Consider the following 12,891-nt stretch of genomic DNA (forward strand, 5'->3'; position numbering starts at 1 on the left):
ATCTCTAATCTTCCGTGTTCTTACCTGTAAAATGGAAATACTACTTACAGTACATCTTAGTGTTTTTGTGAGGATTAACTAAGCTAAATTAACACACAATATAAAGGAGTTTTATCACAGAGAGGTATGTTTAATATTTTTAAGCTAGCTACATTAATTTGAGAAGTATTTTTCCACCCACATTTTCTTGGTGAAATTATTAGTGGCTCTCTCTTTCACTCTTAAAATGTCCTGGTTTGAATAATGCAATCACTTTGCTCTACCAAAGAACTAGCAAGCCTTGTTTGAGCTCTGTAAGAATAGTGGCATTGGTCAACTGTTAAGTAGGTCATCACCATGGCATAGAGAACACAAAGCACATTGACATGATAGGATTAAACAATTTGTGGTAGGTCAGATTTTCATTCTTTATTCCACGTTTATGAAGTCCAAACCTATGGAAACCAGTATAGTCCTGAGAAAACTGAGATAAGTAGCCACATGAAAGAAAATATATTTCCTATGACTAGATTCGTCTTTTACCAGGTTCAGCTTCTAGGAATTAATCAAAGTTGAAAGCTGTTTACGAGTGTTCAATTAAAGCTATTTTATAATCAGTCCTTCTGGAAAGAGAAACCGCATTGGGTATCAGAAAGAATCTTGCAGTTGATAGATTTTGTTCAATAGTATCTTTAGAAGGTAGGTAAAGTGTTTGGTTGTAGTGTCTTTTCTAGGTTTTACAATCAGTTGACTGTGTCTGCTTCAGAGGGGAAGTTTTCCATTTTTGTTGAACACTTTTCTTACCATACTGAGCCAATGAGTTTAGAGATTCTATAAAGATCTCAAGGCATTAATTATATAGATGAATCCTCTTTGGGGGAACATAGGTTTTGCTGTAAAGAAAGCTTAGCATTTTAGAAGCTTTTGGTTATGACATTTGATTAACATTTTTAGAAAATTATTCCATAACAAAAGAAAACAAAATATATTTCCAATTTAAACAGCACATTGGTCTCAAAAAAGTGAATTATTTTTTAAGATCAAGTTATTAAAGGGATCTGCAAAATGAAGAGCATCTAAAAATAGCAATAATAAAATGAACTAATACCAGCATATTTATTATATATTCCATTAGGAGGTCTACAGTTACAATGAAATGTTTCTATGCTATATAAATAGTGATAATTTTTAAAATAATGTAGAGGAAAATTGTGTATACAATGTGCTATTTAAATTACAACCCCTAAATATTATATATGTATTTTTCATGGAATCATATACATATTAGATTTTTTTGATAAAATACTTTCTAAAAACAAACTTAACAGGTAGTGTAGCTATCAAATAAAGACCATCTACCGACCTCATGGGAGAAGTTCCTTTGGAGAGCAGACCATATTGAGAAGAGAGGCAAAGCATTCTTTAATTTTAAGGTATTTATTTCGTTAATGAGTGGCCTGAAGCAAATTTGAAAAACTTACCTCAGGATTTGGAGGGTAGCACTACAGGATAGGTGCTCAGAACATTGAGGACATGGTACAGAATGAGTGCTCTCTCTAGTACTTCTGAAGGAAAATACTAAGGCTGGTACTAGAGTTGCTGAAATTCAGACACTCAAGACTGGAAACAGCTGTTGTTGCTGATACCGATAGGGGTAGCCAACAGAATGGACATCCTTTCCTTGTACCACGTTGCAGCCTTCCTCTGGGAGCTCCTCATGATAGAATCTAACCAGTGCTTAACTGGAAAATGAGTCTGACATGTGGCTGGATCACAGAATGACAGGACAGGGCAGACTATAGAAAGTGTATTTATTGCTGAGTGACAATGGATAATTGACTGGCACTGCTTTGTAACTCATGTTGTCAGGACTGGATGAGACAATGTGTGCAAAGTGCTGTCTCTGGCATATAGTTGATGCTTAATAACTCTAGGGGGTGTAACTAATAATGAAATACTTAGCAACTATCTATAATGCAAAGCACCTTAGTAAGTCCTGTGGCTGACACACAAGTGGCACATAGCCTATATTTCTATCGCTATTTAATAAACTACCCTCAAAATACAATGGCTTATAACAACAGGCATTTTATTATATCTCATGAATTTGTAAGTCTGGAATTTGAGCAATACCCTGATGACTGGCTCTTTTGCTCTACCTGTCTATTACCAGAGTCACTTGATGGTGTTCAGTTGGTGGGAAAACCATAAGATGATTTCACTTATTTGTGTGGCACTTTGACAAGAAATGTTTGTAAGGGAGAAAACAGTGGAGTACGAAGAACCATGAAGAAAATTTGGGGCATTATGGAAATACTGATTATCCTTATTGTGTTAATTATTTTATAGATGCATACTACTTCAAAACTGATAGCATGTTATATGAGTACACGTCATTGGATACTTTATTATGCTTCAATTATTCTTTAATACAACTTTTAAATAAAAGCTGAGAAATACTAGACATTACAAAATCCCAAACAATCATCAGAATCTCTTTATTTCTTAACTGCCTGACACATTTCACTGCTTTGCCCACATTTTTTGGCCTCACCACTCTTTGATCCTCCTTTTCATATGACAAACAATTTTGTAATATTAGTTTTTAGAAAGATAGAAAGCTAAGTCCGTGTTTTCTCTAGAATGGTTAATCAAAATCAATTTTGATGGTATAAAAGAATTTCTTTTAACTTCACAACTCATTATTAAGAATCTAAAATTTTTTACATTAATTGGCATATTTGGGGAGAAAACTTTCTTTCATCTGTAACTTCATGCAGACCTATTTGCCATTTTTAGAGCTGTTACAGGTTTGTGACCTACAAAAACAGAAGTTCTGACAAATCTATTTTGTGTGATTGTCATCATAAAGAAGAAAATATGTGGTGTATTATGATCACCTGTGTTGCATTATATGTATATTCCTGACAGAAGAGAATTTCAATTTTGACTGGATATTGATGAGGAACACAGGTGAATAGTCATCTTATAGTTTCACACATCTAACAAGTGGAAAAATTCTCCAGAGAAGGCAAGCTCCTGGGTCCCTAAATTTAAAACCTTTCTTTCTGCTCCAATAACACAGCTTTTGTTGCTAGACAGCATAGGGTGTCTTCATATCATAGAAAGACCTCTGGCTCTGCGCCTCCTTGTCTGGCACCTCATAATACCAGATGAGTTGACTCAGTGTGTGCTATGAATATTCCTGGAAATGATCTATGGAAACTATCATGTGAGGACTACTAATAACTTCGCAATATAAGAAAGTGACTGCAAACCCCATAATATATTCTGTTAAACCCAAGCTAAGTTTATGTCTATCACTTACTCAACTCTGATCACCAAATCTTAGAAACACTTGGGGCTACTCCAAAGTCATCTGACACACAAGGAGAATGGTGATGGAGAAGAGATAGATATCAGTGGTACCCATTTGTGGTTAAAATACCTTAATTTTGCAAGATTTACATATATATTTTATAAATGTGTGTATATACGTGTATGTGATGAATTATTTTAAAGCTATCTATTCTCACATACGTCTTAGACATTGTTCTGTATACTTTGAGAAATACATGTATCCTGGGCTGAACAACTGGTTTCCAGAATCCTATTGGACATAAGCTAGGTCAGATTTGAGCCATAAAAGGGAATGAAAAAGTTTGGATTGTTTTATGTGAGCATTTTATACACCAAAAGGCTTTAAAGCTTCCATTTATTCTTAGAAGGCCCTCTTTTGTCTACACTCACATACACATACCCTACTGCGGAGAGATATAGGCTCACTTGAAATTAATCTTTAATCAGACCTTATTTTTAAGCAAGAAAAATGTTGGTGGACTTAAGACCGTGAATTTCTTAAAAGAATTGACAGAACGGGAGTTACGCAGCAACAAGGACTATAGAGAACAAAGAAATCTGCCCACAGAATCAGGTGGTGCACACACTGCTGCTGCTAAGTCCTGCACTCAGCTTGCAGACCTGCCTTATCTTGTTGCCTAACCCTGGATACTGCTATTGCTGCCCTTGGAAATTCTTTGATGCTGCTGCTGCTATTCCTGTCACCTGCATCAAAGTATATTCCCCGTGGTGCATTCTCCTGTTTGCTGACTCTCTCCCAGTTCCAGGCTCAGAAGTAGTACATTGTGGGTTGAGTCCTCATACCTGTGATACAAAGGAAATGAATAAATGTGCATCTGGCATTTTCAACATCTGTAGTTAAAGGCAGTACTACTTTCTTTTAAGACTCATATGTGAGGAATTCCCCAAAAATAAGAACGGGATTCAGATTCTGGGCCACACAAAAAAAGATGATAAATATCACAAAAGCATGTAACCACAAATAAAATACTGGTTCTTGCACTTCTGACCAATGGTGACCTGGACACATAGCCTTTTCTTCTAGTAGACATAAAAGTTAAATGATCTGTAAAATAAAGGTAATCACAGACATAATCATAGAAGGGTTTTTAAATAAAAGTTTAAAGCCAAAGCTGAGTCTAACATTTGTATGGAAACAAATAACCAAGTAATCAAAACAATTAAAAAGAAATTATCTGGTAGAATTTACAGAGCCTGATTTTAAGACTTACTATAGAGCTACAGTAATTAAGATGGCAGTTAGCATGGTATTGACATAGTGATAGGTCATTGGACAATATATAGAATTCATAAATTGATCCACATATATGCACCTCAATTGACGTTTGACAAAAATAAAAAGTAATTTATTGGGGAAGGAGAATTTTTAACCAATACTGAAATAATGGGATAGTCACATGGAAAAAAAGACATTTCACCCCTATCACACTCCATATAGAAAAGTTAATTTGATATGTATCATAGTCTTAAACTAAAAAGCTAAATTCTAACATTCATTAAAGAAAACTGGGTGGCTCAGTCATTTAAGCATCCAACTCTTGATTTTGGCTTAGGTCATGATCTCAGGGTTGTGAGATCAAGCCCAGAGTCAAGCTCCGTGCTGGGTGTGGAGCCTACTTAAGGTTCTCTCTCTCCCTCTCTCTCTGCACCCCTCTATTTAAAAAAAAGGAAAAAGAAAACACAGAAGAATATTATTACAACTTGGGGTCAAAGATTTGAAGCAGGATTCAAAAGGCAACAACCACAAAAGTAAAATTGAAAAACAGACTTCATCAAAATTAGAAATGTGTGCCCATCAAAAAGACATCATTTAGAAATGAATAGGCAACACTTGTGCCAAGAAAACATATTTGCAAAACCTATATCTGTCAGATGATCTAGTATATAGGATACAAAAACAATTTCTGAAACTCGACAATAAGAAGATAAATAACCCAGTAAACAATAGGTAAAGGCTGGAAGAAATACTTCACGGGAACACATCTAAATGGCCAATTCGCATATGAAAAAGTGCTCACCAAGATTTGACATCAGGGAAATGAAAATTAAAAATTAGAACCAGAATAAGCAGTAGTATGTACCTGCTAGAATAGTTAAAAAGGGAAATGTCACTGTTATGAATTACTAGAGAGAAATAAAAATGTATTTCCATATAAACACAAAAGCATTTTAGAGCATTTCTTTCCATCATGGCCCCAAACTGGGTGGGATGGTGGTTTTTTTTTTTTTATGTGTCAACTTGACTGGGCCACAAGATATCCACATACTTGATTTAACATTTTTCTGGATATGTCCATCAGGATATTTCTGGATGAGATTAACCTTTGAATAGGGTAGCCTGAGTAAAACAGATTGCCCCCCTAACGTAGGTGGCCCTCACCCAATCCATTGAAGATTGACTAGAACAAAGGCTCAGCAAGGGAGAATTCTCGCTCTGCCTATCTTTAAGCTGGGACACCAGTCTTCTCCTGCCTTTTGACCAGGACCTGGATTAGAATTTACATTGGCTCTTCTGGTTCTTAGGCCATCAGACTCAGACTGGAACTATATACCATTGTTCTCCTGGGTTAGAGACTCAGGCTTGCCAACTAAAGCTGTGACTTCAGAATGGGAAAATCCAAAGGACAAACAACACCAGAATAGATAGATTGTGGTATGTTCATACAGTGGAATACTACTCAGCACTCTAAGGGAATAAAGTACTGATACCACAACAGTATAGATCAATTTCATATTATCCTGAATGAAAGAAGCTGAACATACAGAGTAAATACTGAGTGATTCCATTTATATGAAGCTCTGCAAGAGGCAAAGCTATAGTAAAGGAGGTCAAAACCAGGAAAGTTGTTGTTGCTTCCCTGGGGTTGTAAGAGTTGACTGGGAAGTAGTAGAAGTGATCAATAGGTTCCGTATTCTGATAGGAATAGGGGTTATACTCAAAGGTGTACGCATTTGTCAAATATCACTTAATGTTTGAGCATTTACAAAATATGTGTCCACTGACTATATGTAAATCTAAGAAACAGTTGTGAAAATCAGTCAGTTGGAAGATAAAAGGGAGAAACACCAAAACTAGAAAAGGAAATCCAGCAATGTTCAGTGATTTCTTTCCTAGAAATTGATATGAAATAGCATTTGTGCAGCATTGACTAACTTGAACTCTCGCGTAACCCTTAACCCTTTTACAATTTCCTTTTTATGGATTAAATTTCAGTATTCTTCAATACCAGGAGGTTGGAGTTCTAATTTAGGATCCGTCCACATTAATCATAATATTACTGAAGTGATTTTATCTTTCTTTGGCTTTACCTTGTTTGTTTTTGTTTAAAACTCAAGATCAGGTTTCCCAAAGTCAGTTCTTAGCAACAGGGATTTCAAGAAAATGTAGTACAAGTTACATTGTAGGAGGAGCAGAAGAAGAAGTGTTCTGAGGTCAAATATATTTTTAGGCATAAAGAAAATTATGTTTTTATGTCATCTCAGGCCTCGTCAGAACCTTTAATTCAGCAGTAAAAGTGGATCCAATCTACTTTCTATCAGTGACTCTTATAAATTCTTTGCACAAGTCAGTTTATTTAATTTTTGTAACATAAGGCTAATTGTCCCTGTGTGTATGGTACTTACAGCATCTTAAAAACAAGAAGGCTCAGGGAGAATGCAGCAAATAATTGTCAGAGGGCATTATTGCTAGTAAAGAGAGTTGCGACTTAAAACCTAGCAGTTGGACTCAAGCCTGTGCCTGTAAGCACCATGTCTCACAGAAGATGTGGCAAGAGACAAGAAGAATAATTACATATCAAACAGGAGAAAAGAGGTAGCCTTGCCAACTCTTGAAAGGAAAACCAGCTTTCACTTACTCAAAGGGGAAATGTTTTCCAACGGTTGGACAAGTTTTCTGTTGAGGGTTGGCAATGAACAAGAAGTTCAGGAAAAATCTTGAAAATGTACTAAAATCCAGTAATCTTAGAACAGGAGTACCAGAGATCCAGAAAAAGTGTTTGGCAGTGATGTGGGGATAGCAAAGGGGATTGGCTCAGATTGGGAGACATCACAAGCAGGACATGATGGGCGTCACCTGGATGGCTCAGTCAGTTGGGTGTCTGAATCTAGATTTTGACTCAGGTCATGATCTCGAAGTTCTGGGATTGAGCTCCATGTTGGGCTGCCTGCTCATTGGGGAGTCTGCTTGAGGACTCTGCTCCCCCTCTCCCTCCCTCTGCTTGCTCTCTTGTGTTCTCTCTTTAAAAAGGGGCGGAGGGAGACATCATGGGAGTTTCAGGGATAATAACAACTGAGAAGCTTGACCCCTGGGTATGATTGATGAAACAGGTTGATGAGGCTTGTTGGGAATGGTACAAAAGAACTCTAAAAGGAGTGGACAGTGACATCTGGAGTGTAGATCCAGAATCCTTTGCTCACTGAGATGGTGGCAGCAGGTTTCCTTAGACCAAAGATAGTAGGAAAGGCCAGCTACTCCCTCAGGCTGTCTGGAGGATGGAGAAGATACAGGTGATACCATCCAAGGAATACAATCTTGGCAGAATGAAAGGATACAAATACTTTGGCTGGCAGAGCAGAGTTAGTTGGAATGGAAAAGAATAAAAAGAGCTGCCCTCACAAGTAGCAAGCTTTTCATATTGAAAATACTGTAAAACAGTTGCCAGAAAAGAAATGTTTTTGTGTGGAACTCTGAGAGCAGACAAGGTTATGTGGGTTTCTTAATTATTCAGAAAGCACAAGAGAGAATGTGATAAGTGAGAATGGAGAAAATCCCTGAGAGTTGGAAGTCTATGAGGCTAAAACAGGGTTAGGGAGGCATAGCAACACAGCTGCTGAATATTCAGACTTAAAACAGTATTCATAGGAATTCTGAGCTTCCTAGCCCTTTGGACTGAACTCCTCATAAAGAAAAAGGGAAGGTAAAGTAAGGCATGTGGAGAGAGCTGAAGCTCAGGCATAGCTGTCTCCCTTGTCCTACTCACTCCAGAACCAGTTTCAGTCTACAGAGAGTGTTTTCCTCAGTCAGCTCTAGACTGGGCTAAAGATTCTTGGGGGATCTGAGTCAGTCTGAATTTCTCCTGAAGATCCTTTCTAGGCTTACCTTGATCTGGAGACCTCTGAAACTCATCTGATTTCTCCCAGAGTCACCCAAACTAGAAATGCATTAAGGCTAGTTAAAACCCTTTGAAACTCCATGGATTAAATTTAGATACTCTTTTTTTTTTTCTGTTCCCTAACCATCAAGAGTAATGAACTGAATCTTGACTTATTATCTCTTTCCTACTTTTAAGACCAAGATTCTAAAAAACAAAAATCATAGAAGTTGGATTGATATTGACTTTCAGAAAATTAATGCCCTAAATATGTTTCAGAGGATTTGATATCTTGTAGGAAATCTGTTTTCAAAAAGTGAAACATCTTCAAAATTACGCTAAACCCCCAAGCACATTTATTCAACTAGAAGAGATGCAAATTTTCTTAAATTGGGTTCAATCTGAATGTTAGCAGAAGAGCATGGGAAAGTAAAATGATCTGATTTAAATTGATGAATAACTGTTTTATTTTTAATCTAAGAAAGTTGATAGGAAAAGAGATGGATTGAGAGTGAATAGAAACAAGTTAAAAGGATAATTAGGGATGGAAAAAGATATGTCATTCAGACCAGATTCTTACGAAGGAAAAGATATGTATTTGAAACATACATGAAAGAAAAATAGCCCTAGTAAAATTGAAGAGTGGAGAATTAAAGAGAATTTATCAGGAAATGGGGGGTTTTATATCACTATTTCCTTTTTGCATTTAATGTGAAGTCAGGAAAAAAAAGAGCTGCCTAGGGCATAAAGCATATTTCTTAGCATAGCTGTGGAAGAGACCATTGTAACAAAAAGATTGGAACATCCTAAGGCAAAGCAAGTGTAAGTACCAAGTCCAAATAACTGTGATTCATGACTCTGAAAGGACAAGAAAATAGGAAGAACAAAGTCATGCTTTGAATTAATTGCTTTTGCCATATCTCAGAACCTGGATGAGTACGCTACCTGGCTCTTTTACAGTGGAAAATGACACAAGAAAATTATTCTTAATTGGCGTATGAGAAGGGAACATGAAATTGCAGATTGGAAGTGGTTTTTTCTTAATTCAGTGAGGTTAGAAAGAATCTCAGGATGATGTTACAGGAAGAAAATAAGAAACAGATTGGTGAGAGGGAGAAGCCAGTGGATACCTTGCTAAAAATGACATAATTTTATAATTGGAAAATGCTTTAGAACTTATGAACTCCAATTTTCTTACAGTTTCTCAGAGAGAGCAGAGTTCAGAGCTCTAATCTGGTTCCTTGGGCTCTCATCTCATTGGCCTCTGGCCACTCGACTACTTTCCCTTCTATCCTGAGGTCTCTGCAGAGGTAATAATAGGGTTCTTTGTGCAAGAAGATGCCTAGAAATTATTGTTAGAACATAGGTGTTCCAAAGCCTATCCCTCAGCCCTTTTTGCTTCTACTCTTCAGAGCAAAGTTAAATTTAACTTTTTAAACTTAATTAAAATTGAACACACCCCCAAATCCAGTGTCTTAGTCATAACAGCCACATTTCAAGTGTGTAATTGCCAAATGAGGCTGATGATTACCCTATTGGCCAGTGTAGACAAAGAGCATTCTTGTTATCACAGAAAGACCTGCTGGAATCAGACAGCATTGTGTAAGTGACTGTGGTTATATTCCAGCCTGTGTGGCTTTTACGTGTAATTTTTACCTAAAATTAAGGCATCTCTTCTATTTTCCAGAGAGTTGTCCATAGGAGTCAGCAAATGTAAACATTAGTTTTTCCTCTACCATAAAACAATGGACTAGTGATGTCATCTGTATTGATCTCTATGCTTTGTCTTCATCATCCGTAAAACAGAGAAAATAGATGTTTGCTACTCTCACAGGTCTGTTGAAAAGGCCGACCAGAAAGCTGAAAAATATCCTATAATAACGAAATTTATTACTATTGTGATGATGATGATTAAAGAGGATGTCACGTTTTAAAACCCATTTAAAAGAAAACGTGGGCTTGGCTTTTCTTTACTCCACTTTAAAAAATATTTGCCATTTTTGGAGTCCTAGGTACTCTTGTGCTGTTTTTAATAATGTTAAGAGTAAGCAGTGATGCAAGTCTTATATATCCATTTCTTTTCTGAAAAAAAAATATATAAACTAATATTTAGGTTAAGGATAAAGGCCAGACAGAGTTGAAAACTGAGATCTGACTGGAAATTTTGGAGTTGACACACAAGGTTAGATTATAATTGAAAAGGCTCTGATCTCACAGAACCACATTAATGACATATTTGTTCCTCAAACCAGCAATTTTAATTAAGGAAAAGCACAGACAGGGAAGCTCACTTTTACCTATGTAGGTAATTGGTAATGCAGCTAGCCAATTACCTGCAAAATACTGGAATAGTGGACCCTTGATCCAAAACATTTGGAAGCTACCGGACTCTGGAAAATTGGCTTAAAGGCAGCTTTTAGCTAAAACTACAATCAGATACTTTGAAAGGCTCTCTTTCTTCTTTTCCACTCATCCATCTGACATACACCATCTGTCAGATCATGCTGGGTCGCCTCTGTCAGCCTTCCGCTCATCTTAAAAGAGAGACAGCTTTTGAAGGTTTTTATTTCTCATGAATTTCCCCATGAAAATGCAGAGGGTTTCTTCCTGGTTCAACATTACATTTCTTTCTATAGAAGATGAGGAGCTAGTGTCTATCCACAGGAGTAGTGACTCCCTCAGGCTAACCAATCCATATGATTGATCATAGACATACCCTGCGCCATCAAGGACCTGCTCAGGAGGTCTGTATTAGTGCTTCTCAAAGTTTAATATGCATAAAATCTCCCAGGGATATTGTTAAGGTGCAGATTCTGATTCGGCAGGTCTAGGGTGGGACCTCAGGTTCTGCATTTCTATTTGACAGGTGACACTCATGCTGCTGGTCCATGGACCATATTTTTAGTAGCAAGAGTAGAAGGTGTTAGAAAAAGTTTAACCATTTGAAGTGATTTTAACAACAAATAAAAACAGTGATAATCATGTAATTTGTTTAGCTCTTTAAAATACGATTTTACATGTGTTATCTCAGAGTTGATAACATAGCTATCTTTATGCTGAAATTAGATGCTCTGGCTATATTGCTGTTTACTGACCTAAAACTTAGTGGCTAAAAATAATGACATTTATTTATTTTATTCACTGACTTGACATTTGAACAGGGCTCAGTGGGCACAGCTTGTCTCAGCTCCACAAGACATCACTGGGAGAAGCTCAAATGCTGGGGAATGGAGTCATCTAAAAGCTTGCTCATTCACTTGTCTGATGCTGGAAGACAGCTGTCACCTCAGCTAGAACTGTGTCCAGACCATCTACACATGGCCTTTCCATGTGGCTTCTTGACTTCTCCATAGTATGGCAGCTGTGTTCCGAGGATGGGATCTCATGAGAATCAGGTGGAAGCCTAGTAACCTTTAATCTTTTAGCCTCAGAAGTCACATAGAGTCACTTGTGCCATAGTTACAGACTTGGCCATATTCAAGGAAGAGAAAGACCACTCCTCAATGAAAATTAGTTAACATTGCATTTTAAAAAGAGGGGGTTTTTTTGGTGGAGTGTATTGGTTTGGCCACCTTTGGGAAATGTAATGTTGCAGCAAGTAACATGATTCGATTTTATTGATGACTTTGACCATTGACAGAGATATCACTCATTACAGGATTCGGTTGACATAAGACAGCTTAGAGGTGTATTTAAATATGTTACTTGGATTTTTTAAAAGTATAGAGAGGCATACATAGGTATATATAATGAAGTGTAATATTTAAGAATGTGGGTTTGGGCCCCAGCTTCCCTATTTCCCAACTTTATACTTTTGGACTAGTTGCCTAATAATTATTATCTTTGCTTCCCTTTGTTAGTAAAATGTGGATTTTTCTGTCTGAAACAGTTCTTGGCAGGCTTAAATGAATTAAAGTTTGTAAAGCACCAAGTCTCCTTCCTGACTGATAATAAGTACTTAAGAAATGATAACATTTTTATTACCATTGTCATTTCTACTGCTATTACCATTAAGAAAATAACAAGGTTTCTTTTTTCTTTTTTCATTAAAGTAAATGCATTTTTGTTTGTCTTTCCCTTGCCCTTTATCCCATTATGATTAAATGGTATCACTGAAAAAAAAATTTGACTTAGGTTAGAGCTAGCTATTGCAGGAAGAAAGAAAATATGACAGCGTCAATGTTCTTTAGTGATACTTGACATTTATGGAGCTTCAGAGAAAATGCAGTTTTAGAATTGACTCCCAAAATGCATATCTGTGTATTAATGCCTTGATTTGATTTCTAGATCTTGCTGGCGAAGACAATGAAATTATTTCTTTATTCCGTAGAACCTAGTGAGTGATCTGCATAGGTTAAGTGATCAGTAGATTTTATACATGGATTAACCGATTTTTAATTGCCACTCATTCTTGCTTTTTATAAAGGAACTCTTTAGT

General features: G+C 36.6%; 1 long non-coding RNA gene across 1 annotated transcript in view; it reads right to left on the minus strand.

Annotated features, from left to right (window-relative positions):
- Window positions 1-1,207: 1,207 nt before the first annotated feature.
- The window catches only part of LOC112672163 (uncharacterized), a 37,986-nt gene continuing 26,302 nt past the window's right edge, over window positions 1,208-12,891 (minus strand). The window contains exon 3 of the long non-coding RNA XR_003144076.3: window positions 1,208-4,143. This is a non-coding gene — a long non-coding RNA (uncharacterized LOC112672163). The remainder of the gene's footprint in view (window positions 4,144-12,891) is intronic.

This window comes from Canis lupus, chromosome 10 (genome assembly GCF_003254725.2).
Source record: "Canis lupus dingo isolate Sandy chromosome 10, ASM325472v2, whole genome shotgun sequence".
In the NCBI taxonomy this organism is placed as follows: domain Eukaryota; kingdom Metazoa; phylum Chordata; class Mammalia; order Carnivora; family Canidae; genus Canis; species Canis lupus.